The sequence below is a fragment of the Euprymna scolopes genome, chromosome 25, assembly GCF_053919585.1.
Source record: "Euprymna scolopes isolate OS-2025 chromosome 25, ASM5391958v1, whole genome shotgun sequence".
Lineage (NCBI taxonomy): Eukaryota > Metazoa > Mollusca > Cephalopoda > Sepiida > Sepiolidae > Euprymna > Euprymna scolopes.
The window spans coordinates 26,840,310-26,864,487 of NC_136506.1; the positions used below are offsets into that span (position 1 = coordinate 26,840,310).

The following is a 24,178-nucleotide window of genomic DNA, read 5'->3' on the forward strand; positions in this document are numbered from 1 at the left end:
AAACAGTGGGAACAATAGTGGCAATTTTGAATGCTTGTAGACACGGTGTTAACCACGACGAGAATGATCCCCCCCCCATATATATATATATATATATATATATATATATATATATATATATATATATATATATATATAATTTTTTATTTTTTTATTGAGCCCATAATAAATTTACATTACTGTTTGCATTGGATTTTCACCCCAGGAGATGAGGTAGAGTACCAATTTCATCGGAATTTATAGGTGGACCTATAAATTCCGATGAAATTGGTACTCTACCTCATCTCCTGGGGTGAAAATCCAATGGAAACAGTAATGTAAATTTATTATGGGCTCAATAAAAAATTAAAAAATTATATACCGCTCTATTAACATATTGAGCACTTTTATCGTTTTTTTTACCTTATTTCCCTTGAAAAGAAATATATATATATATATATATATATATATATATATATATATATATATATATATATATATATATATATATATATATATATATTAAATGACACGAGAAATAGGATGTGAAAGTTATTCTCAGAGATTGTGGATCGCCGTAATAAGCCAACTCGATATTATAGGCGAGTGTCTACGATGTTTTTCTATTTTTATTATCCTACTAGAAAGACATATGCCTCGGCGTTGCCCGAAATGAAATATAAAAGAATGATTTAATTCTAAAAAAATATCCATAAAGTAGGTTTAGAATGGGGATCGCTACGTGCGGATTGGGCTGTGGGATGAGGGTGAGGATTATTTTTCGCTTCAATGCTTTTAGCTTTGCAGAATAAGAACTGAACTAAAATGATTTTGCAAACTAAAACTAAAACTTCAGGGTTATGTCAGGGTTAGTTTTGGGTTATGCTAGGGTTATATTAGGATTATGTTCAGGTTAGAATAAGTTTAGGTTATTACAGAGTAAAAATGAAAATAAAAACGATTCGGTTCATAATGTGTAAATTGTTGGGTGAAGTTAGTTAAAGGTCACTATCGTCACTTTTACTTAGCCAGACACGGGAAGTTTCCCTCATGTTTTTTTTGTTGTTAATTGATCATCAAATTCTCAAATCAAATTTGGATCCAATTTTCGATTTGAAAAAACTACCCCCAAAATAAAAATAAAAAATCACAAAATGTAAAATTTGAAATAGTGCACCACAATGTTTATATTTAAACTAGAGAAAAATGAAATTAGCTGATAAAAAGCTAAAATGATACTATCCAAAGTTTCTTTGTTTCTGTACTCAGTCCGTAAAGTAGAAATCTTTCTAAACTGAGGTAATTTATTTTTGAGCGAGCGAGACTTTCGTCACAATAAAAAAATGTGAATCAGAGGTAATAATAATAATAATAATAATAATAATAATAATAATAATGATAATAATAATAATCCCCCTTTCACCAAATAAGAGAAAACCCAACTAAAGGAGACGTTTTCAGAAGGGCCCAGACAATGTGTATGTAAATAAATCGTTGCAATTAAACAATTATGTCTAGGCATACTATTTTCATTTTCTGTTTATTATAATTATCGGAACCTGTGGAAATTCCACAGGGGAATAATTCATATGTAATATATTGATGTTGGCATTCAGAAGATGTTCAGCGTAAATGAAGACGGTCTGATATTATTGTAGCTCTTTTGTTAAAACTGCAAAAGTATTTATCTAAGTAACAGGGACGCACGGCGTAGCCCGTTGGTAAAGTATGCTTAATTAGGATATTTTAATTCTTGTAATTTTCATATATGTTATTATAAAGTTATGTTCTATCGATGTTTATATATTATAAAGTTGGGATTAAAAAAAAAATATTCATATGAGTTGGGCGCATTAGCTTGAATCGAAACCGAAACCAAAACTTATGATATATATATATATATATATATATATATATATATATATATATATATATATATATATATATATAACACTTGAGTTCCTTCAGCTATAATCGAAACCTAAACCAAAACTTATGAAGAATTCTTGGTAAAATTATTTATATATATAAAAAAATAAAATAAAAGACTTAAGTGCCATAAGCTATAATGGAAACCGAAACCAAAACTGATCAAGAATTATTGGTAAAATTAAGTGCCACCAGCTATAGTTGAAATCAACACCAAAACTTATAAAGAATTCTTGCTAAAATTATTTATTACAAGCAATGGAAGTCCATAAAAATTTAAACGACAGTCACTCGGATGTGAACTGACACGCAAAATAAATAACACAATATTAATATATAGATTATTGTATTATTGCTTTTCATAATGTTATTCGTTCTATGAAGAAATCACTCTGTTCACGGTTATTTTCTAAAAAAGTTAATTAGAATATATATATATATATATATATATATATATATATATATATATGTGTGTGTGTGTGTGTGTGTGTGTGTGTGTGTGTGCATTAATTTCGATTTTTCTTTGTAAATTCAGTAATTATTAGTTCACATCCGAGTGACTGTCGTTTAATTATTATGGACTTCCATTGCTTGTAATAAATAATTTTATCAAGAATTCTTTATAAGTTTTGGCTTTGATTTCGATTATAGCTGCTTTTTATGGGCAACTGACAATTTCCTGCCGATCAATAGGGCGTCTCCAACTTTGTTACAAAGATAAACTAAAAGACAACCTGAAGCGTTGTGTAATTTCTCTGAGCTCCTGGGAGAGTGCAGCAGGGGATCGCAGAGAATGAAGGAAGATGTGTTTTCTAGGGACCAGAAAATTTGAACATAACCGCCTTTATCATTAGCGACGCATTCGTGCAAATGTGAAGGCAAATCACCAGAAAAAAAAAATCCACAAAAAATGAATATGTATGCCACTGTGGTTTGAAAGAACGCAGCAAAGCAGAGTAATCTATTCATTCGAGAAGGCATCTGTGACCGACAAGCATATGCAAGTTCACCATCTGCGGAGGAGTGTGCTGGACGTCTACATGATTGTAATTATGCATGCAATGTCACAGAGCTTAGGAGCTGCTGAAGATTGCATACTGATCAGAGAATCCACCAAATATACTAGATAATATACACGTCGTTGCCCGGGAATTTTTACTTTCACGTCATGTATGACGTCATAGTGGAGGACGTCATATATAATGTGGAAGTAAAAGACGCCACAATATGTATTGTATATACACACTCCTATAACGTCATCTATGACGTCATTGGTAATAAACCAGCCAATACAGGAATACAGTTTTGTCATGAGATGTCGTTGTTAAAATATTTTTTATTAATCAATATTTCGAACGTTTTTCGTTTGAAATAATTAAAGAAATCCTGTACGAAAATGAAAAGAAAAACCGGAAATCCGAATACTCTGTATGGAGTATCATGTACCAAGAATTGGACTGGCGAATATTTTTTTTTTTTATGATGGCGGGACAAAATGGAAGGGAAGGAGTTTGCTAGACGCTGTTGACATGTGATGTAATAATGTAAGTATGTGAAAGTTTTTCTTCTGTGGGATTATAACCTTTCTTCCTTGCTTCTGTCATGGAAATAAACTGCCAATGCTGCAATAATATAGCACAGACGCAGCATAAAAATCCAAATCACCGTAATTATAACCGAAACGAACAAATTCAACTTAACAAAGTAAACATTTAATAAATAAAGAAACAGTTAATAAATTAATATACCATAGACATACGATCTAATGGTTATAATAATTTCCTTTTGCTCCAAGGAAAAAATTACCAAACAATGAATAACAAGCATAAAAGGTAGTTCTAAACCATAATAACAAATTTAAATAATCTCCACACTCTATCTATCTATCTATCTATCTATCTATCTATCTATCTATCTATCTATCTATCTAACTAAATGTGACCTTTTGGGTGTGCGTGCGGAACGGTCTGTACAAACTGCTCTGTCAATCTTTGGTCAACAGACTTGAAACTATAGGAGATTCGGACCTGTGGAATAAATTCGATTTTTTTTTTACATAGGCATCACCACATTATCAAGGCCAAGAGGCCACTCAAGGATAAGGGTCAAAGAGTGTACAGTAGAAATTGGACAATGTAGTAATCATTAGTAATGAAAATTCGGTAAATTTGATAACTTATATGGAACGGCTCATCAAGAACTTATCTACGTTAGACTTGAACACAACCACATTGTAGTCAGCCGGAAAGCATGAAAACGGAAGACAATTCCACAGGCGTGCAGTTCTAAGAAAGAAGCTTTGTTCATGGAATCTACGTTTGGAAAAAATACTTGCTAAGAGTTCAAAATTGCAACTTAGCAGGCGTAAGTCGACTTAAAGTGCCCGTCTACTAATGCGCAAATATGCATTTATACGTTGAAAGCTTTAATTTTTGAAGTTTTCATATCCTTTGGTTCTTAGCTCAAATAGTAAGGAATAACATGGTAAAGTAAATATTTTCGTTTCGATTCTAGGTGATGGCACCCAATTCATATTTTTTTAAAAATTGAAATCACTGCTATATATTGAGTATAATAATAATGGCAAGCAATCTACGAAAGATTAATGCAAGCAACAGTAAACGTAGTCACTAGTTTTGTCTTTTCTGCGTCAGCCTCTCGAACCAAAGGTTCTCAAGTCCTTCGCCACCTTTACTCAAGGCACGCCCTCATGCTAGTCTGTCTTCGGCTAGCTCCTCCCACACATTCACATCGATGCCAAGAGCGATCAAGTCCCGTTTGGCCACGTCTTTAAAACGCGCTACCGGGCGACCGCGACTTCTTGTTCCATTTGCCAGTTCGCTGTAGAGGATATCCTTAGGGAGACGGCCATCGGGCATTCTGCGCAGGTGTCCAAGCCATCTCGATCGTCGGATCTTGAGTGTCTGGAACAAGGAGCGGCTGCCGGCACGTCTTAGCACCTCTTCGTTGGTGATTCTATCCCACCATTTGATGCCCATGATACGTCGCAAGCATTAACTTTTGACAGTACCAATATATGGGGCAAAATGTAATAATCAATAAAGAATTGACTTGATAATAATGAATACGAAATATGCGTAAATTAAAATATCATATTTAAGCGTATTTTAAAAGCGGGTAACGCCGGGCGGCCTACTAATCGTCATCGTTGGCAGAACTCGAATACGGGTATATCTTTTCTCGTTAGGATTGCGTGTTTTACACACACACACACACACACACACACACACACACACACACACACACACACACACACACACACACATACATACACACACACACACACACACACACACTTCAGATGCCACCATTCATTGCGGAAAACGTGTTAGGCATGCAGGTTCAGGAAGGTATTTTGCAGCAGGTGCCGATAAACCATTATGTGGAGCACCGCCTTGTCGCCTACCCGCAAGGCGAATTTATTCGGGGGTGCATTAAACGTGCATTCAGATACCAACCTGGAAATTTCATATGATTCGGCACGATGTACATACAGCGCCTAGCCTTCACAACTGGTCCCCATCTGCTACTGGCCAGGCTCATCGTTACTAAACTTAGGTGAGCTGGCGTGATTTATTCGTATAAAATATATCATAGTATGCCCTACTAACACACACACACACACACACACACACACACACACACACACACACACACACACACACATATATATATTATTAAGTCGGTCAATTTAGTGCATCGTATAACGATTGGCTCACTGTTCTGTTCTGACGTAAATAACATTTAAAATTAAAATATTTAAATTAAACGTTATTTCACGAGGTTAATGGAAGCTGATTGGATACGGTCTTTTCTAATCCAACCAGAGCTGGCTCGCGTTGCCGAGTCCGAATCTGTCGACTGGTGTTAATCGTGACACCCTGCATTGAAGATTCCCTAAAGGATGAAACACTAGTGTCTGTAGGTATTTAATTATAGTAAAAAAATAACTATATATATATATATATATATATATATATATATATATATATATATATATATATATATATATATATAGTTATATATATATATATATATATATATATATATATCTCTCTCTCTCTCTCTCTCTATATATATATATATATATATATATATATTATCAGTTGAGAGATTTTCTTTATCTTCATTTGTGAATATGGATTTCTTCGCGTTCGTCACTTTGCGACTAATTTATTAGAAACGGAGATAATTACCGTTTTATCCCCGACAATTTAGACACGACTTTTGTTTCCGTATTTTCTTAAAGATGGCGTCGTTTCTCCGGAAAAGATAATAGAGAATGAATTTTATCATTCATTTCAGAACAGAATAAAAAATTAAATAAGTGATAAAAAATAAAAAAATAATAACAATATCAAACGAAATGTTCGTAGTCATAATTTGCAAGATTTTCCTAAATAGCATACCAAAATAACGAAAGATATATATATATATATATATATATATATATATATATATATATATATATATATATATATGGTTGTTGTTGTTGTTGCTGCTGCTGCTTCTGCTACTGCTGCTGCTGCTGCTGCTGCTCAAACCCAGCCTCCTTATGTTACGAACAGGTTTCGGAATAGGCACCCCCAACTCCACATGGTAAGAACGGCTATCGGAACACAGTAGGAAGCCCGGGTGGAGAGAGCTGAGAAAAAAAAAAAGAGCAAAAAAAAAAAAAAAATCAAATTTACCCATTGAAGCTGTGTTAAAGTTGATTGGCTACTTATTGGCCTCCGCGACTAAAAATAGTTCGTCTAAATAAGATTCTCTCCTAAAGAAATGAAATGGAACTTTTTTCGTGTATTTATCAATTATTACTTTTTTATTTGTTAACTAGCGGGGGTACCCGGCGTTGCCCGAGTGTTTGTTTCCGGGACGGGGGGGGAGTTTTAAAAATGTTATGGTAGGTAAGTAGGAAGGATCAAATCCGGAGTCATGAGTAAAAGTAGGAAAATAAAGTGTGAAAAAAAAAAAAAAAACATCTGCAACGTTAACAGTTCGGCCACCAAGAAAAGTCCATTCCAGTTGTTTAGGAAAAAAAAAAAAGAACGACTACGGTAGGTCGGCGCGAACGTGAAAATATAATGTGAATTGTCCAGCACGCTAACCACTACGCCACAGAGCACGGCAGCTTAGTTTAGTGATTTTAAATGACTTCACATGAAAGAACTACGAAGCCAAACCGGTGTTCTCTTCTCAACTGTTCCTTGTGAACGATCCCCAAACGGTGTTAAGTGGTGGCAGGGGGAGGAGGAATTTATTAGAGAGAAAATATTTTACCACTTCCATTGATCTTAACCGATTTTGGCCGTGACTTCTCAGCAGAAAAAGTATAGAAATCTAAGATTATCGAGGAATTTGAGAAATAATAAGCCTATAACACACCTCAGATATTGTTCTGCCGTTTGTGCATATTATATTTGCATGAAATATCTTGATTTTTAATCCTATTAATGTCAAAATCAGACGGGAAAAATGAGTTCATTTTATTTATATAGTTTATATAGATAGATAGAAGAAGAAGAAGAAGAATAGAAGAAGAAGAAGATAGAAGAGAAGAGATTACTGCAGTACTTGATTTTAAATAGCCCACTTACGACCGTAACAAATATAAAATAAAACCAAAATAAAAATAAAAATAAACCCTCAAAAACAACTAAATAAAAACACCCCTAAAACAAATGAAGGTGTATCGTTTAATTTCGATACCCCCCCCCGAAAAATCAAATAAAAAGGGGGAAAAGTAATAAAACTGTTTGAATTCGAAAAAAAAACATAACTGAGAAAAATGGAAAAAAAAACATAAAAAGTTATACCTATTTATCACAAGGCGTAACTGTGTTTAAATGTTTAAAGCTTTAACAAACAAAAATAAAGTAAATAAATCCATTACATGGGTGCGAACTTGGAACCCGTTGATTGCGACGGGATCTGGTATCGACTGCTCGAACACGACCGCATCGAAATGGGTCGTGTTTTTTCAAGTTAAACCAAATAACTGGACGCAGTAATGTAATGAGGTCAATCCGTGACGATGATTCTCCCTGTCTCTCTGCCGTTTTATTTCTCTCTTTCTCTGTCTGTCTGTCTGTCTCTTTCTCTGTAAAGAGAGAGAGAGAGAGAGAGAGAGAGAGAGAGGTAGTCTCTCTCTCTCTCTCTCTCGTTCCGGTACAGTGGTCAAATGTAAACAAAACAGATATTACTTTGATCTGTCTCTGTTTGTCTCTCTCTCTCTCTCTGTCTCGGTATCTCTCTCTCTCTCTCCCTCTAAACACATTTAGAGATAGAGAGAGAAGTAGAGACGGAGAGAGAGAGAGAGAGAGAGAGAGAGAGAGAGAGAGAGAGAGAGAGAAAGGTAGTGGAAAGCAAATACTGCCGTGCTGTTCAGTAATCGTTTATTTAATGTAAAACGCCGGTCTACTGTATGAGTAGACGCCATATTGAATAACGGCTTGCATGTTCGTTTAAGTTAACAGAATTGTAATCTGGCATAAAGGATCTGTCTGATCTAAGCCAATCAGAATAGCAGAAATGTAGAATTTATTATTTTTCGAATCAACGGACGGGACTTAACATTTGCTCTATTAGTTTATGAATCAGTTCCGAAGGGTGTAACCACAATATCCATACCATGTGTATAAATCTCTGCGGTATTTATGGGGATCAGGAACAGAACTTCAGCAATAGAGGAAAAAATCGAGACTACTTCCTCTGTAGGTTTATGCGATTGTTCTGATGTAGCTCCTTAGAAGGAATCTAGGATTTTATTTGAACACCTGGATGTGTCAGAAAAGTATTTATAAAGTTATAATAAGATAGTGGCTAATAGGCAGGACATCAGAAATTTGTGTGTGACATCTGTTGTTGTAAACCTACGGCATTTTGATCAAGAGAGGAAAAACTGCGCCTCTTTTATTATATATATAAGGAAATAAATAATACGTCTCATAAAAAACAAGGGGTGAATCATTCATATATAAATATATATATATATATATCTAATATATAAAAGGCTATATGTCTGTCTGTCTGTCTGTTCGTCACAATATTTTCAAAATCTTTAGTTGGTTAAAATAGTTTTTAAGGGGTCAAAAAGTGGTAAAAATGGCTTAAAATTGAAATAAAAAAGTCGTTATACATTTTGTATATTGATCTTGGTTTATTCTTAACTTTTAATTTATTTCATATGCGTGCCATTTTAGCACAGTGGTAACGTCACCAGCTTTGAAAGCTACAGTTTAGCTTTTGGCTTCGATTCTAGCTGATGCCACTCACATACTTTGTTTTTACTTTTGAAGTCATGACTGTATAATAATATATAGGACATCTGGACAAATTAACACATCATATTTATACGATCGGGCTAATCCGACCGCCCTTCCTCTAGTATATATATATATATATATATATATATATATATATATATATATATATATATATAACAAATAAAGAGCTCATAGTTCTTTAGCAAAATAAATATTAGGTTGGTGCAAAAATAATGTCGTCTTTGTGACGCTCAACTATATATATAAACGACATTATTTTTGCACTAAGATTATTAACCTAATAAACAATAGCGTTTCGAAGCTGTTAATGTCGCTAAAATAAAAAAAAAAACAAAACTCTTTTTTCATTTGAGTTCCCGGCTCCCCTTTGTATTGTGTTAAAAAAACAAACAAAAGTACGCATTGGTATCGATCCTCTGTGTCGTAAATCATTTTTTCAATAATAGTATCTATTAGTGTAGATATCCCGAAAAAATGAGTCATAAGAAAGCCTTTAAAAAATATCTTAGTGATCCCTGAAGATTGACCCTTCTCTATGAGCTATGAACCCACTCTCAAACTCACAGTTCGAATTCTTGTAATGCAGAGCCAGCCCTCTTTTCCTTAGTAGGGGAAAAGGAGCATATTTTTAACACCTGAAGAAGGTCGCAGGTTGCAGCGACCGAAACGTTGTGCTAATAACACACAAGATGAGAATAATAGTCCGATTAGCTCTATTTGTTTTGAAACACAATTATATAAGCCTAGGGAAGACCAAACAGGTACAAAAACTTGGATTTATAAGACCAAAACACCCACATTTTACGTGGGTATCGATCCTCTGTTTCGTAAAACATTTTTTACTAATATTAACAATTAGTATAGATATCCTGAAAAATTGAGTCATAGGAAAGCCTTTAAAAATATCTTAGTGACCTCTGAAGATTGAACCTTCTTCATGATCTACGGATCCACCCTAAAATCCATGGTTCGAATTCTTGTAATGCAGAGCCAACCCTCTTTTTCTTAGTGGAGAAAAAGAAGCACGTTTTCGACACCCGAAGAAGGTCGCAGGTTGCAGCGACCGAAACGTTGTGCTAATAACACCCAAGGTGAGAATAATAGTCCGATTAATAAACATAACACAAATAAGGTGAACATATTTCGTGGAAAAAAAAAGAAGAATTATGAGCGATTTTATCAAAATAGATGATTAATTTTAGGGACACTTTGTATATGAATGTGTCTGCAAATAATCGGAATTACATCGATGCATGCAAAAAGCATATGCACATCATGAACACATGTTAGATGATCTGTTAACGATACAATGTTTTGGGGTCTGTCACCTTCTGAACACAATAGCGTTATCTGATATTTTAACATAGGATAGAAGGGTTGAACTTGGATAAAGTTTCATAAGCAGCATAACTGACACTAATAGCTTTTTTTTTTAAAAGTAAGAAGAGAATGTATAATTGTTGAACCTTTAAACAGTAGGCACAACGATGTGCACATTGTGCGATTTTAAAAGGTTGTAGACGCCTTTTTCCGCGATGTTAACCACAATGAGATTGACAGAAAATTGCCGTCTTCAAATAATAACAATGTCTTAACTACTCAGTTATTCACAACAAATACGAACTGACCCAGAAACACAACTTGGAATTCAGCGCAAAGCATAAAGAAATGCAATTATTATGTTATTACTACTGAGGTCACAACTTATGTGCCTTCAAAAAGTTCCCAGATTTTTTTTTTTTGTACAGGCATTCAAAATAGTCGTAGACTCTTGAAAATTCAGTATGTTCTTGCTATAGATCTTATAGGATGACTAAACACTTTTTATTATTTCAGTCCTTATATCAGTTTCATCAGCTACAGCAAGAATTGGAATACACCCTACTAAAGCCTGATTGTGACAGCTGGTGAATTTCAAAAATGCAATCTGGTCGTGTGGACAATTGAGAAGAAGGCAGTAAAATTCGGTTTCAAACTTGAATTGAAAAATATGCCACAGAAACGTATGGAATGCTTCAGACTGTTTTTGGACTATCTTGCATGAATCAAGCATCATTTGAGTGGCATAAGAGATTCAAGGAAGGGAAGGAATTTGTGAGGGATGATGAGAAGTGTGGCAGAGTTGATTGGCCAAATAAAGGATTTCATGGATAAGGACCGTCGTGTGTCTTTAGGGAAAATAAGTGCGCAGTTTGATGTCAGTGTTGTACACGAACACGAATATTCGCGACGAAACTGAAGATGTGGGAAATAGTTTTGTCACTAAATAAAGTTTGCCCCTAAGGGTGCTCAGGGAAGATCAGAAAGATTTGACCAAAATGGACACCAAGACAGTTCCTCAACCTCCCTATAGTCCAGACCTTGTCCCCCGTGACTTTTGGTTAGCATTTAAGCTCAAGGAAAACCTTAGAGGCTGTCGTTATGAGACAATTGAGGAGATGAAAGAGGCCGTGACGAGGATCACTGACACGCACACACAAGAGGATTTAAAAAATTGTTCAGTAAAAGTTCCCATAAGAAAAAAGTCTGGAAATTTATTGAAGGCATATCGTACCAAATCCAAGATTCACTTCGAGATAAAGATAATTGATTAGCCTCTCCTGAAAGGTAAGGAACATATTGAGAATACTAACGTTGATAAATTCTATCAACTACGTTACTTCTGACGCGGTCCATGACAAGAATTTCTTGTCCTTGAGTTTGAAGACAACCAAGCATTAATTAGTCAGGAAGCAGTCTCTAGATAATGTGTTCCCCTTTATTGCCAATGAAATCCCGTCTTATGCTAGACCAATGAAGGAAAGAAGAATGTACTTCTGTAGTAGTAGATGCTCTATTATGTTTATCTTTTAAAAGATGCTGAGTTTCAGATGAAACGATAAATTTGTCGCTCTAAAGAAAACAACATTACAGTTTTATTTTAAAACTTTTATCGAAAAATAAATTCAGGTAACGTGATTATATAGTAGAGCTATTCAATTTAGTCGCCTTCAGCCTCAATCATCGCCTCGATACGAGGTCGGAACTTGGAGTATGCCTTTTCCACAAGCGCCGGCGGAAGCTTGGCGAATACTCGGCGGGTAGCGGCGATCAGGCTGACTTTGGTGTTGTGGGAGGTCATGTTGGTGATGGTCTCGACGTATGATCAAACGACGTACTCCAGTGGGTTCAAGTCGGGGGGGGGGGGGCAGTGAGAAAAAGGGTGCAAATGCGTCGCACTTCTGAATATAAGCCTGGGTTTCTTTGGACTTGTGTGTCGACGCCGAGTCCTGCTGCCACGCACAGGGTCTGCCAGCGACCACCCGATTTCACCAGGGGATCACCACACTCTTCACATCCAGGTACACTTTGCTGTTGACTTTCGAGCCGAATTCGAAGATGTGAGGTGGCATGATGTGGGCCTCGTTTAAAACCACACGAAAGATCATAACCGTGTCCGGAAACTTCATTGAGCTGTGCTCTCAAGCGTTGAACCATCCCGATTTGCATTTTGCGAGTGCTGGCAATGGTCCTGTTGTCATAAGTGGGATCGATAGAAAGCATGAGTTGTACTGCGGCGCATCTCCATTCTCGCTCGTTGAACATTTTAAGACATGATAGAAGGCGCCTATCGCTCTTGGGATTTGTACTCAATTGGCCAACTAGTAGATGGTCTGCAATAAAAAAAACAAACAAGAAAACTGGTTTTCATCCAACGGAAATGGAGTAGTGTCGTTATTTCTATTGCGACAATTTTATCGTTCCACCATGAAGATTTTCCACATAAAAGAACATTAGGCAATCAAGCTTGTATAAACTTTATCGTTGATTAGCTTTCTAATTTTCCTGTTGACAAGCAAAAGGCAAAAACCATAAAATATATCTACAATGTAAAATTATTGCGCTTGACAGGATCTAGTCTATCAAATGAAGTACATTATTCTTTCGGTGCCTTTTTTACGCACATTGCAATCTTCTTTTGGAATGTTCTGCACGTGAGTACACTGGATATTAACTTCCGTTTCATTTAATCCAAGATTAAACCTAATTGTTAATAAACTACCTTCTAAGAACTTGAGTTGATTTACATTTTTATAAGTTTGTTAATTTTTCCTCTCTTACTGTTCTCTTATTTCTTTAATGTGTCCTGTTTTATTTATATTCTATAATTTTTTTTAGCAGAACTTTATTGTAGTATTTTTAATTTTTGAAATGTTTATGAAATTTAAAAAAAAAATAGAATTAAAATCTCTTAAAAGTTTAAAGAAATGTTTTTTTCAATATTTTTATAATTTAAAATTTTTTTCCAATATTTTTATAATTTCAAAATTTTTTCCCAATATTTTTATAATTTCAAAATTTTTTTTCCAATATTTTTATAATTTAAACTTTTTTCCCAATATTTTTACAATTTAAAATTTTTTCCCAATATTTTTATAATTTAAAATTTTTTTCCAATATTTTTATAATTAAAAATTTTTTCCAATATTTTTATAATTAAAAATTTTTTCCCAATATTTTTTAATTAAAAATTTTTTTCCAATATTTTTATAATTAAAAATTTTTTCCCAATATTTTTACAATTTAAAATTTTTTCCAATATTTTTATAATTCAAAATTTTTTCCAATATTTTTATAATTTAAAATTTTTTTCCAATATTTTTATAATTAAAAAAGTCTTCTGATTGATTCATTTTCTTATATATATTTTTAATATTCTTTTATCATTGTCCTTTTCTGTTCCTTCTCTCATTTATCCCCATCATATTGCTTTCTATAAAATAATTTTCCCAATTCTAAATGAATGTTACAAAGTCTGTGTTGTTTTACTACCTTTACTATTGTATAGTATCGAACTTTTTTCCTCTTCTGACGAGAAGCATTTAACTTCAAAATGCCATAGGCTAAAGAGTGTTTTCCCTTAATCTTCTTTCTCTAATCTTTATTAAATTAATAATGCAATAAAGTTTCCATGTAATTTTACGCGTTATCGCATTTATTTATCCCATATATAAATAAATGTGTATGTGTACACTTATTGATAGCACATACATGAGATTTTAATTCACTTCGAAGTAATCTCCTTCGGCTGCAATGCACTTCTTCTAGCGTTCCAACAACTTCTGGTAGTCCTATTGTGTAAGCGTGTCACAGCCTCTTTCATCTTCTCAATTGTCTCATAACGACAGCCTCTAAGGTTTTCCTTGAGCTTAGGTTGGTTGCTTGTTTTTACTTTACGGCATATCAACCCTTTTCAGGTTATTTAATGCTGAATCCAAAGATTTTGAAGAAACATTTTTTTTAATAGAATATATTTGTTGTTTTCAAGTCGGTTTCTATTGTTGGAAACCTAACAGGTACTACCACTCCGGGTCAGAGTGGACCTGGGAGCAATGGTAATTAAAGGGTGGCTCCACACTCTCCAAAGTCCACAAGCTGGCGCCTCACCATTGGATATAGTTTAAGGCCATATCCAGGACCATCTTGAGCTCAGGGAATAACCAAAAGTCACATGGAGCAAGGTGTGAACTATAGGAAAGGCGAGGAACTGTCTTGATACCCATCTTTGTCAAAGAGACAAATTTTGCGTAAATCTTCTGCATCTTCATTTTCATCGCGAATAATTGTTTTTACAGTTCCCGCACTGACATCAAACTGAACACTTATTCTCTTTACAGACACACGACAGTTCTTATCCATAAAATTCTTTATTTTGCCAATCAACTCTGGTGTTCATACTTCATTATTCCTGCCATATCTCTTGTCATCCTTCAGAGACTCCCTACTTTCCTTGAATCGCTTATACCACTAAAAAAAAAACTAATGCTCGATTCATGCAAGATGGTCCAAAAGCAGTCTGAAATATTCCATACGTTTCTGTGGTATTTTTTTATCAAGTTTAAAACAGAATTTTATTGCATCATTCTTCTAAGGTATCCTCACGTCCAGATTGCATTTTTGAAATTCACCAGCTGTGACAATCAGGCTTTAGTAGGGCGTATGCAATTACTGATGTAGCTATTAGTTTGAACCTGAAATCATAAAATTGGTCAGTCATCTCATAAGATGTATAGCAACACCTATAGAATTTTCGAATTTAGGAAAACTCGTCCCGGGAAAACTCGTCTCGGGAAAACTCGTCTCCGGAAAACTCGTCTCCGGAAAACTCGTCTCCGGAAAACTCGTCCCCTTTCGCTAGGTAGGAAAACTGGTCCCTTATTGAATAAATATCGATTGAAAACACATTTTATGATCGTTCTTGAAGGAGATATTGTTTTTTAAAATAGACTATAGCCCCCACCCATAATATTTTTTAAAAAATATTTTTACTTGTTTAATGTTTTTTTTTGTTTTTTTTTAAAATAAAATCGGTTTTCTAAGTGTCCGTTTTCTACCTAACTGGCTAAGTTCTTAGTGGTTTAACTTATTTTAAAGCGTTTATTATGTTCATACAAAGTTAATTACAATTTTTTTTGTTCTTATTTTAACGATGTTTTTTGGAGTCATAAAAACAATAAAAAAACAAAACCCAAAAATTAAAAACTAGGGAGCGATTCGATTATTCGTTACGCTTTTGGTTTTGTTTTTTAATTATGATAGTTTTTTGTTGTTATGTTTTTGTTTTCTGTCATACCAAATGCACTCATGCGTTATTTAAAATTATGATTTTATCAATTATCAACATTTATTGTCGTCCTGTCAAATTTTGCAAAAAACAACTAATAAATTAAAAGCGAAATATTTTTTGGACGTCACGTTAAACTTAGATAAAAACACATATGAACCATACTTAAAAGATAACGCTACTCCAATTTACGTAAACCCTACGTCCAACCACCCACCATCAATTATAAAACATATTCCTAACTCGATCGTAAGTAGACTCAGTAATAACTCAAGCGATGAAAATGCATTTAACAGGTCATCCAATATTTACGAAACAGCCCTAAAAAACAGTGGATACAAAAATATAGATATCAAATATAAACAACAAAACACCAACAACTATAATAAAATTAAAAACAGAAGAAAAAGAACTATAATTTGGTATACGGCCCCATACAATCAAATGTTAAAAACAAAACTTGGCAAGAAATTTCTAGATCTTATTGAAAAAAACTTTCCCGCAACCAACCCCTTACACAAAATCTTCAATAAAAATACCTTGAAGTTATCTTACAGTTGTTGCGAAAATTTAGAGATGATAATTAAGGCACATAATAACAAAATACTAAATGAAAACAATGTAAACAACAACAAAATAAACAATAAAAAAAGTAGACACCAGGACAGAAATAAAAACAACACTAGCAGAAATAATAATAATAATAATAATAATAATAATAATAATAATAATAATAATAACAATAACAATAACAATAATAATAATAATAATAATAATAATAATAATAATAATAATAATAATAATAATAACAAACCAACCCCGGACAAGTACAACCATACCATAAATAAAAATACTAATAACGAACAAGATAAATGCAATTGTAGACACCGCACACTTTGCCCAGTCCAAAACAAATGTCTAACAAAAAGCGTAGTCTATCAAGCAACAATATTTGCAAAAGAAAACCCGAATAACAAAAAATATTACATAGGCATGACCTCCTTAGATTTCAAAACCCGATACTATGACCACAAAAGCACATTCAAAAATAAAAAACACCGTATAAAAACAACACTAGCGAATAAATACTGGGAACTCAAAGAAAGCGGACATTCGCCGGTAGTCGAATGGAAAATAATAAGACAAGCTACCACATGCAGACATTTAGACGACCCATGTAAATTATGCCTCTATGAAAAATTTTCTATCCTGTACTTTAAAGAACCTCAAAATCTATTAAACTGTAGGCGGGAAATAGCAAACAACTGTGTTCACAAAATAAAACTTACTTTAGGATAGCGATACAAAATAGCTTTAAAACTAACAATAACAATAGAAAACAAACAAATAAATAAATTAAATAAACATGAATATACATAAACGATCACACGCATATATATATATATATATATATATATATATATATATGTGCATTATTGTGTACACATAGGTATATTTATATGTATATAAAAAAAAAAAGAAGTAGAACGGCCACCTAAAACCACTAACCTAGCTCTAAAACAGATCCTTTGTTTGATAAAATGCATGCCCATTGGCTGGTAGGAAGGGGCGCGGTGGATACTAGAAAGCTGATTGGCCAACTAGTAATCCTAAACATGTATAAAAACAAGAAGCAACGACAGAATTCGCGCATAAGCCTGACGAATCCTATAGTTGGATGAAACGCAGAATATTCAGTGTAGCTTAATCGCCATATATATTTTATAAATTACTATATATATATATATATATATATATATATATATATATGTATATATATATATATACGGAGGTCGTGCAATAAGTAATGCTTCTGACCAACTTCCCATAGAAGTAGAGCAACGAAACTTGGCACAGTTATTAGTTTTTCTCTACATAGGAACTACCCAGAGTTATGCATTTCTCCCATTGTTTGATGCAGCTCTGGAGACCGTTTTTGTAGAACACCACAGGTTGGTCCTCCAACCACGACGTGACTTCAGAAATCAAGGCTACATCATCTGGGAAACGCTTTCCTTTCACAAACAGCTTCATGGCTGGGAAGAGGTAAAAGTCAGAGGGTGCAAGGTCAGGAGAGTAGGGAGGATGGGGGTTTTTCATAACCACGCGCCCGTCCTTCTGATCTGGCGACATGCTTCTGATCTGGCGAGTTGTGGACTGGAGCATTGTCCTGCAGGAGCAGGGTACCTTTGCTGATCTTACCCCGCCTCTTGATTTTGATAGCTTCCGTTAATTTACTCAAAAGTGAAGCATAATAGGCTCCTGTAATTGTGATACTCTCTGCCAGGAAATCTGTCATCACTACTCCGTCCTGTTTCCAGAAGACTGTGAGCATGACCTTGCCAGTGGAGGGCTGTACCCTTACCTTCTTTGGAGGTAGTGAGTCCAAGTGCTTCCACTGCATTGACTGGGCTTTGGTCTCTGGATCATAGTGATGAACTCAGGTTTCATCCTCTGTAATCAGTCCTTTGGAAAACTTTGACTCATCTTCTTGGCACATCTCCAAATTCATCCTCGAGCACTCGACGCGTTTTCGCTTCTGAAATGGTGTGAGCAACCTGGGAATCCATCTGGCAGACACCTTATGCATATGCAAATGATCATGAATGATAGTTTCCACAGACACTGTACTAATCTTGACATCTTGGGTTATTTGGCGAATAGTAATGTGCCGATCTTCCAAAATAGCAGCCTCAACTTTACGGAAAGATGCCTCATCAATGGTAGAAGTGGGGGGCGACCAGATCTGATAGCTGTTTCCATAGACTTCCGGCCATGTTTGAATCTACGATGCCAGCTTTTTACAATGTCATACGATGGGGCATTATCACCATATGTTTCTTTCATTTCATCAAAAGTCTCCTGTAGTGTGCGTCCTTTCAAATACAAAAACCGGATAACTGCTCGACATTCAACAGGCTCCATTTCACACCTGACTCAATTGAAACACCTGTAAAACAGAAACCAAAATTAGTTTAGAGCTTTAATTTGCCACATAACCTGTAGAGATATAAATCATTGCACATGCAAAATTTCAGCTAGATCAGACAACTGGAAGTGCGTCAGGGGTATTACTTATTGCACGCCCCTCGTATATATCTATAATAGAAAGCTGAATGTCTGTGTGTGTGTGTGTGTGTGTGTGTGTGTGTGCGCGCGCGCGTGTTTGGTCACGAATATGCTCCTATATGGTTGACTATTTTAAAAAACTGATTGCATATAATGATAGAAGACGTATCGAGACACAGGAATGGGTATGTTTGATCTGGTAGAACGGTGGTTCATTAAAATTGTGGGGTCTGCGTTCGCGCCTCGTCCACAAAGTATGGAAATAAAAAATTAAAAAAAAAACGTTTACAAGTGTTTTTGATATAGATGTACATAATAATACTTTGATAAATATGTTTTAATTTAAATAAGGATGGTATAATAAAATTGTGGAATCTGCGTTCGCGCCTAGCCTCCATAGAATAGAAATAGGCACAAACTTTAATAAAGACTTTTCATATCTATCTGCGTAAGTATACTTTGATAATTATGTTTAAGTTTGAAGAAATATGGTATAATAAAATTATGGGGTGTTCGTTCGCGCCTGACCTCCATAGAATGGAAATATGTCACAAAGTTTAACAAGTTTTTTTTTTAATATAGATCCACAGAATATTGTGATAAGTGTTTCAGTGTGAACAGGTATGTTATAATAAATTATGGGGTTTATCTATTTTATTTTTACTTTCATCATATTTTGGTTTGGTTTTGATACCCCCAAATTCGAAACTATCGCTTTACAACCCTTCCTTTTCATAACCTATCATACTTTCATAAATCAGAGTCCATTTTCTGTCGGCTGTTTTTGAACCCAGTCAACGACGGGTACTTTTGCTAGTATATATATATATATATATATATATATATATATATATATATATATATATATATATAATATTTTTATATGTATATTTTTATTTTTAATTATTTTTATAATTTATGTATATATATGTAAATAATACATGTTGAAAATATCACGGAATATATATTAAATCACTCTCGTTCTCCCCCCTCTCTCTCTCCCTCTCTCTGTATCTATATATATATATATATATATATATATATATATATATATGGTTTTGTGTAAAATATTTGTATATACATGAAGATACCCACGTATAAAAACTTAGTTTCTCAAATTTCAATATAAACTTTCTTCGCAGTAATATAAAAGTATTACCACCCATGTGCAACGAACCTGTTATAAAAATAAAAGAATGTAAACGCTGCCGTATTAAAAGAAATATTGTTTTAGTAATATCACACCCGGCGTAGAGGCAGGAGCTGGATTCGTGGAGAATACACCTTCGTGGAGTGTGGTATAGGCTATAATGTGTTCGAATTACAACCAAGACCACCCTAAATTCCATACAACAAAGACCACCCTAAAGTCCAACCCTTCCTCGCCGTAGTAGGTGAGTGTGAACGTGACAGTGTCAGATCTACTTGGAAAACAGGACCCTGGTGTAAATCCAGGAGGAATCGGCATCATGATTCGTCGCCCTCTTGTCATTTCTGCTTCTGTCTGTGACAAACGCTATCGGGTACAGTGAAAGTAGCAACGTTGATTCTATGGCATTATCATTCTTTTTTTTTTGAGTCATACCTTCCCCGACTTCGTATGCATATACGGAACATCTTACGGAAGAGACGTCGCGAGCCTTTCTCTGCTTTATCGTTATTTTCATGGCAAGTGCTCGTCTGAGCTTCAATCTATGACCACCTCCCCTTGGCATAACTTTTACGAAAAGCACTCGTCTGATCGAAGCCACTATCAATAATTTCCCACACTCTTTATCTGTGCCTAAACCTAAACGTAGATTCCATGAACAAAGCTTCTTTCTTAGAACTGCACGCCTGTGGAACTCTGTTCCGTTTTTCTGCTTTCCAACTAACTACAATATGGTTGTCTTCAAGTAAAACGTGAACAAATTCTTGATGAGCAATCTCCTTAAGTAACCCAATTTACCAAATTTCCACTACTAACGATGAGTGACATGTTCCGCTTGACCATAGTACACTCATTAACCCTTATCCTCGAGTAATCTCCGGGCCTTGATAAGTGGTGATTTCTTTGTAAAAAAAAAAAAACAATCCGGAGGAACAATTCTGGTGAGCTATTGCAGAAACTAGACTGGGCAGACAAACAAACAAACAAATGTCACCGTGAAAGGTATGAAGTAAAATTTCATTTCAACTTATACATAAAAAAAAACGTGAGTCAAATTTATTAATCGTCACACGTAAGTATTTTATTTGAATTAATGTTGATATGTTGTGAAATCGACAACAGGCTAACAGGACTTTTTTTTACATGAAGGTCACCACTTATCAAGGCCCAGAAGCCACTCGGGGACAAGAGTTATTTTGTGTATAGTAATCAATGGGATAGTATTGCAATATTCATTAGTATTGAAGATTTGATAAAGTGTCATTACTTGGGGGGACGGTTCATCAGGAATTTGTTTACGTTGGAATTGAAACCATCCATGTTGAAGTCAGGAGGGAAACAGGCAGGCGGTAGAGAGTTCCACAGGAGTGCAGTTCTCAGAAAGAAGCTTTGTTCATGGAATCTACGCTTTGGTTTTGGAACAGCTAAAGAGTGGGGAAAATATTTGACAGTGGTTTCAGCTAGACGGGTGTTTATCGTGAAAGATTGGCGTGGTGGGGACCAGAGATTGGAGCTCAGGCGAGCTCCTGCCACGGAAATAACGATAAAACAAAGATAGGCTCGCAGCGTCTCTTCTATGGGAGAGGGGTTGCAGGGAAGAGGAGGGAGGCAACATCATAATCCGTCGTCGTCGTCGTTGTCTGGCTGCCTCTCCAAACACGCGTCATATATGGAACCTCAAATCTATGGAATGAAAGTAATAATACTGCTTCTGCGGCACTCCTTTGTTTGTCAAACCTTCCCCGACTTCGCATGCAATCATGAGCCTTGCTGTTTAAGGTGTCGAGAGTAAACATCTGCGGTCCTACACGTTAACAAATAACTGATATTAACGAGAGGGACTTCATGCAGACCAGGTAATTCTGAGGGGGGATTTTTGCAGAAGCCTGAATTAACAGACAGACAAACAAATAAACAAATACAACCGAAATAGATATGAATGTAAATTTCACCCCAACTATAGATAAAGTAACAACTATGTCCAATTTAGGATTCTCAAAAATCATCGTAAATATGTATTCTTTTCGACAGTAAATGACCCCAAAAGAGTTGATATGCTGTAAAATCGACAAAACTCCACAACTCCCCACTTAGATGCTTCCTATAAATCTGGTACCTATTTCATAGAAGCCCTTGCGTATTTGTTTGGGAGTGGGTGAATGTTTTAGAGATAAGAAAATGAACTCTTTTAAAAAGTAAAAATAAAAACGCCAAAAATAATTCTAAAACCAAAAATAAATAAGAAACTACCCCCTCCCCCAAAACCTCGAAAATATCTAAAATCTAATTTATAAAACTCACTATGTCTGTCTCCATATTTTCAAACTCTATCTCCCCCGAAACTAAAAGTTGCAGAGCGGCGCAAGGGGCCTTACGTGATTGGATTTAAAAAAAAAAATTATTTTTCTCTTTATAGGTTTTTAGTCGATTAAAATAATTAAGGGGTCAAAAAAGGATCAAAATTATACATTCATCTTAGTGTACTTTTAAGCAGTTCACAAGCGTGTCATATTAGCACAGTGGTAACATCATCAGCTTTGTATGCTAGAGTTTTGCTTTCGGTTTCGATTCGATCTGATGGCAGCCAAATACTTTTTTTTTACTTTTGAAATCACGATCCTATAATAATAATATATACGAAATCTGGACAAATTAAGATATCATATTTAAGCGTATTTTATGACCAGGCAAAGCCGAGTGCTACCCCCGCTAGTCAAGTGATAATTATCAAATATGTGGAAAAGAATGTTTGTGTTCTGAACGGGGTAGGTGACCTTTGTAAAAAGAAAACCATGACGATCAAACATTACGTCATACACATTGGTGCCAGTGAAACACGTCGAACATCCAGGCTGTCGGTAATGAATAATAGCTATTCTTTTAAAAAAAGAATAAGAATTTCTTTTGTAAAATTGCATAAAAAAGTAACACGATCCGATATATACAAAAACTAAACTTGATTCAATATTAATTAAAAGAAGAATTAATTAAAAATGAATTTTATTGGGAGGGAATATGGTTGACACCCTCTAATTCGAAAATGTTTTTGGGAAAGCGTTGGAGGTGAGTGAACTCGTCCAAACCTAATAAATACTGCTACTAACACGGAGTGAGTGTGAAATGGCCATAAAGTGATGCTTTTCGTAGCACGCCAGTATAGGTCAGTGGTTCTCAACCGGGGTCCACATGGACCCTAGGGGTCCATGGAATATTTCTGGGGGTCCACAGGCAAAACATAACAAAATTATCATAATTATTATAGTTGTTGTAGAATACTTTATTTGCATTAAATTAGTTTTCATTTAAAAACAAGGTCCTGGATATGACGTTAAACTATATCCAGTGGTGAGGCCCCAGCTTGCGCGCTTTGGGGAGTGTGGAGCCACCCTTTAATTGCCATTGCTCCCAGGTCCACGCTGACCCGGAGTGGTAGTACCTGTTAGGGTCCCAACTATGGGTTAAATAGAAACCGACTTGAAAACAACAAATATATTCTATTAAAAAATGTTTCTTCAAAATCTTTGGATTCGGTATTAAATAACCTGAAAAGGGTTGATATGCCGTAAAACAAAAACAACCAAACCAATTTAAAAATAAAACTTAATTATATAATATTTCTTTGATTATTAAAACCTCAAAATTTATATTAGTGAAAAATAGAAGATTGTCTTATGGCCAATAGTTATGAAGGGGCCCACTAAGATAAAAAGAAGGGAAAAGGGGTCCATGAGTAAAAAAAGGTTGAGAACCACTGGTCTAGGTTCTGACCCCGACAACTACTGGGCCATTTCGGTGGCTTTTTACCTGTCGGGGTAAGACAAATGTTTTTGGTAGCCCTAGAAGGTCTATCTCCCCATAGCGGCTTTTTTTATACATGGAGGTCACCACTTATCAAGGCCCAGAGGCCACTTGAGGATAAGGGTTGATGGGTAAACTTTAGTCATTGTGATTTTAGCGTAGTAAACATTAGTGCGAATTTTATAACTTGGATTACTTAGAGGGACGGTTACATAAGAACTTGTTTACATTGGACGACCATATTGTAGTCAGCTGGAAAGCAGACAAACGGAATAGAGTTCCACAGACGAGCAGTTCTAAAAAAGAAGACCTGTGCATGGAATCTACGTTTGGGTGTAGGCA

The 24,178-nt window shown here is 34.9% G+C and overlaps 1 long non-coding RNA gene across 1 annotated transcript in view; it reads left to right on the forward strand.

Moving 5' to 3' along the window:
- The first annotated feature begins 3,193 nt into the window (after positions 1-3,193).
- LOC145247246 (uncharacterized) overlaps positions 3,194-24,178 on the forward strand; it is a 217,664-nt gene continuing 196,679 nt past the window's right edge. Inside the window, exon 1 of the long non-coding RNA XR_013863215.1 lies at positions 3,194-3,452. This is a non-coding gene — a long non-coding RNA (uncharacterized LOC145247246). The remainder of the gene's footprint in view (positions 3,453-24,178) is intronic.